The sequence below is a fragment of the Mytilus trossulus genome, chromosome 9 (genome assembly GCF_036588685.1).
Source record: "Mytilus trossulus isolate FHL-02 chromosome 9, PNRI_Mtr1.1.1.hap1, whole genome shotgun sequence".
Taxonomy (NCBI): Eukaryota; Metazoa; Mollusca; class Bivalvia; order Mytilida; family Mytilidae; genus Mytilus; species Mytilus trossulus.
Genome location: NC_086381.1, coordinates 16,515,535 through 16,520,862, shown reverse-complemented (window position 1 = coordinate 16,520,862; position 5,328 = coordinate 16,515,535).

Genomic DNA, 5,328 nt, shown 5'->3' with positions numbered 1-5,328 from the left:
GAAGCCCATACCATCCCATGATAAATTTATAATCTTGCACTATCAGAGCAGATATGATGTTAGATAATTTCCCTGATAAAGAGATATTGCACTATCAGAGCAGATGTTAGCCCACACCATCATCTGAAAAGTAGACCAATGTGAGATCCCCTTTTCTTAAACGATTGAATCAAACATAAAATTCATGAGAAGGACATTCTTATATTTAAACACCTTTAATAAAGTTTAGGAAATGACAGTTGCAAATGAAAGGAGATCTAAATCGGGACTATTATGCCAGTCTAAATGCCAGATTTTATGATTTAATTATAAGGAATACAAAAAAGGTTAGGATTGTTGAAATTTTACAAATTACACAACGGCCATACTCAATTGGTTAATATATTTTTGCTTTCAATGTATTCAGAATGAATATTTGTAACTTGAAACAATCTAGGAAATTTGAACGTGAATAAGATCTGAAATCGATTGTAATCACGGAAAGGACACCCACAATTGGTTTTGTTTTCCGAATTTTTGCCCAATCTAACCCAAAGTGAACAATTATTTGAGAGAATAAAATACAACAATTTGCATACTTCCTTTGTGGTAGAGAACCAGACTTATTGACAAGGGTTCCTCTGGGTCATTTTTAGACTTATACCTCGAATTTGTGGTAGAGAACCAGACTTATTGACAAGGGTTCCTCTGGGTCATTTTTAGACTTATACCTCGAATTTGACATACACGGTCATCTCAATACCGGAATCTATGACAAACGAGACGATTAAAATTTTGAAATTATCAATTCCCCCACCTTAGTAGTAGTATACCAAGTTCACCTGCATATGGGATATACATTTCCCATCTTATTCGGTATTCAAGAGCTTGCAGTTGCTACTCAAACTTTGTAGAACTTTACCTTTACACATCTGACCAATATACATATCTATCTTTGTAAACATCATCAGAAATAGCACTGAATAGTCTACCCAACAACGTTCCCTCCAACCAAGTATCTACTTCAATCTTCCTAATATCGATTCTATTTGCGAGTAATAACCACGGCCTATAAGACACCAATTCATAATCATATTTCATTTGAACATGGTTTATTTTTATAAAAAATTGGACCGAAAAGATTATTACGAGAAAATCATAAGTAATTGGTAGTCATTGGCAGATAATGTATAACTGTCGAAAAACCATCACTCAATTGTGTGCTGTGTAACCCTTATAAAAACAAATGTGTTCCTTTGTATATTTTTGATATATCATTTTTAAACTAATGTTTAAGCTACCTAATGAAAATCTGACATTGCAATTAGTCACTGAACTTTTTGAGGTGTCTATGTCATATTAATTTGTAAGTTTATTTGAGTTAAAAGCCTATTATGTTGTATGTCTGTGATATGTGTTTTTTATACAGTTACACATTAACAAATTATGTGTATTTGAGGTTGTACATTAAATTTTGTAAAAATAACGAAATTGAAAAAACACTTTCATACAAGTTGGAGGTTTAGCTACCTATAAAACCAGGACTCATCATGGACAATGCTTGCACCAAGATAGGAGTTTAATAGTTGTTTTCGATTCGTTTTGTGATTGATGTAGTGGAGTTTTCGATTTATTCATGTTTTATTGACATTGCCTATTTGAATTTTATCTTGGAATTCGATATTGATGTAAGTACTGTTTTAATAGCACTTTCTTTCTTCTATATTACTTATACACGCAGTGAAGATTACGTGTAATAACATATTTAAAGGAAAATTCTTTTTCAACATCATTCTAATTTATTGTACTCCCTAAACAAAAGCAAGCCTTCTTTGTGTTGCTTTTTGCTATCACAACTAGCTTTGTTAGTTTATTCCGATCTTAACGTTTGGTGCTGTTTTTTCTCAAAAGTTTGGCTTTTGAATTTTTACTTTCCTTAATGTTGGTCGTTAAGGTTCATGTGAACCCTTTGGCTTTAATGGATGCATTCTCACCTCCAAATTTACTCAGAGTACAGACAAACATGTGCATCTGGAAAAGTTTTAAGGCATAACTAAATTTCAAATATGTTTCAGTTTTGAAAAAACAAAATTTTAACAGCATTTTGCAGTGCACTTTTTTTCATTCCTCCAGAAGGTGCCAAAATAAACTATGTTGTGAAAGAGGTTTGAGAACTTCCCCACAGGAAGTAATTGAAGTGAGCTGTATTAATTGATATGGACAATAGATACCTTACAATAATTGGTGATTTAAACTGTGTGACTGAGTGAACCATATCAAGCGAAACTCAACTGTTTGTTTATTTTATCATCTTCTGCAGGGACGAAAAAAAGTGCACTGCAAAATACAGTTAAGTTATCAATTTTCTAAAACATACAATGCAATTTTTTATTAATCTAGGGCATGCCATGTCTTGAAACTTTTCCAGATGCACAGGTTTGTCTGAACTCTGAGTCAATTTTGAGCTGAAAATGCAGCCATTTTAACCATAGGGTCCACATGAACCTTAATATAAGTTATTCCAAAAATACTTCCGATGGGTCAGTTCAGCAACTTACTGATTGTAAGTTCCCGTGGATTCCTTCTACCTACTAACCATTGCTCACGCGTCAATGTGATTATAGCGAAATATTTTTTTATGTATTGTGCTAAAAGTTCGAAAGACAAAGTAAAAGAGGTATTCTATTTAGACCCTCATTGATTTTCCTTAATTGCTTTGACTTCAATATTATGGCAGATCAGGTAACAAAAGATTATTTGTGTGTTCGCTGTTGACTCTGACCATTTACTTTACATGTTGTTTGACCTGCTATACCGGCTACAACGGTCTTATTATAGCCTTTAATACATTCACATTCATAAGTTCCCTGTGTATCAATACATAACTGTGAACAAATGGGAGCACTGCTCACTGTGCATTCGTCAATATCTGGAAAGATAGGATAAAAAACAATGATCCAAATGTTTTCTTTTTATTCTAAAAACAAATTACACATTAAGGGACAGTTACACAAATTTAAACAAAAGTTGATATATAGCTAAAGTATGCAAGCTATTTCAAACTGATTTCAGTGACAAAAAACATTTAGTTTAGCAGATAATTGTGTTTAATAAAATTAAGATTTGTCTAGGCAATTTTCAGGCTGTTCAATAATTGATTTTCCTGTACACATCAAAATATTTTCTTAATTGTCTGAAAAGTAATTTAACAGTACCGTCGACTGCAATCGACTAGTCTGATAAATACTGAATCAAGCGCATTGTATAAGTGAAAATATTGATTGAATGATTTATTGTTTAGACTTTTGCAGATTATGTTAGGATCAAAATAATCATTGAAGAATCAAGTTTATTTAATAGCTACATATCCAATTTACATGAAAAAAGTGTTTATATACTTACTAATACATCTAGTCGTCCCCTCCAGTTTGTATCCTTTTCTGCATGAACACTAATCCTTTGCTAGTCCTTTTTCATTACAGATATGATCACAGTCCACATTATTTATCATACATGGATAAGCTGTACCTACAATAATTGCTTTAATGTTTCAAAGATCGAGGTACTTGTACAACATATTCCTATCAACTATGAAAAAACAATATACCAAATCAACAATGGTTGTAAGTGATATTTGCTCGATGGACAATACAAAAAATCGACTTGAATGGTGCATGCTGTTCTATTTACACATCAAAAGAAAAAGAACTGAAATAGATTACAGATACAGAAATAAAGGCAACAGTAGTATACCGCTGTTCGAAATCTATTGATAAAAAAACCGAATCCGGTTTACAAACTAAAACAAAAGAAACACTTCAAATATAAGAGGAGAACTACGACACAACAGAAACACAACATTAAAATGTAACACACACAGAAACGAACTATAATACAAAAATTACAATTTTCCTGACTTGAAACAGGACATTTAAAGAAAAAAAATGTAATCCAATTTCAACTTATCTGCACCGATATACCTTTTAACCAATTTTTGGTGGGGTTTATATTGCTTAGTCTTTATTTTTTCTATGTTGTGTCTTCTGTACTATAATATGTCTGTTTGTCTTTTTTATTGTTTAGCCATGGCGTTGTTCGCCTATTTTCGATTAATGAGTTTGACCGTCCCTCTGTAATCTTTTGCCCTCCTTTAAATTGTAGATGTGAATAAATACATTTGTTATGATCTTTTCATGTGGTCCCGTTAACAGTATTTAAAGATGTTTGAAATATTATAAAATTTTTGAAGTTTTGAACACAATTGGAGCTACTTTTAAAAAAAAATTTGGGGGGGGGGGCTTATAGTTAAGTGATTTTTGTAGTGTTTTTTTGGACTTGTATTTAAATGTTTTCTTTAAAGCGATGGAACTGTATGTTTTTTTCAAACATATTATTTATTGCCCCATTGGTATCATCTTCCTCCTTCTGACACACTTAACTAAATCAACCTAATTAAAACGCCATTATCGACAACAACTAGTTTCCCCTACCAATAGTATAAATGACCTTCTACAAACATCTTTATTTGTTCTGTTGTTCAGTTGAGTAATACGCAAAATTCCAGAACACATCAAATATGTTCAAAATCGAAGAAAGAAACCAAATATGTGCAAAATCTTAGAATAAACCAAATATGTGCAGAATCCCAGAACATACGAAATATGTGTGAAATCACTGAATAAAACAAATATTTGCAAAATCCAAGTACATACCTGAAGAAAAAAAAAACAGAAGTTTTGAATAATTACTTATAATGCATGGTTTTACTACTTTTAAGTTTGGTATAACTACGAGTTTGGATATAGTGCCAGTCATTGATCTGTTCACACATTTTGAATCTAATGATGAATGATGGAAAGAAAGTGTTTCGCCTTTCAAAAATAATATTACTAATAATATTGTGTCATGTCCCTTAAATGAATAAATATGATTTAAAAATAAACATGTGAAATGTTCAAATCCTCTCACATTTTATATTTAGTTAAATTGGTGTCATGTCAAATATAATTAATATAATTGGCAACCCAATCTATTAGAAAACGGAAATTAAAAATTAAAAATTGACAACTATTTTGACGTTTATAACACTTTAGATGGTGATGTTTCAATTGTACGTAACCTCTTTTGGTACATTTTGTAATGTTTTATATAAAACACAGGAGAAAAAAATCAAAGCCATTTTTGTTGGTCAATTTATTTTGAAACAAATATATTTTTTCGAAAGAAATTATTCACTTCTAAAATATAAACAATTGCACATGAACTGTGTCATTAAACTTTAATGTTTATGTATATTTTTATTTCAAAATTATAATATCCTTAACAGCAACCCCAACTTTACCTCAATAT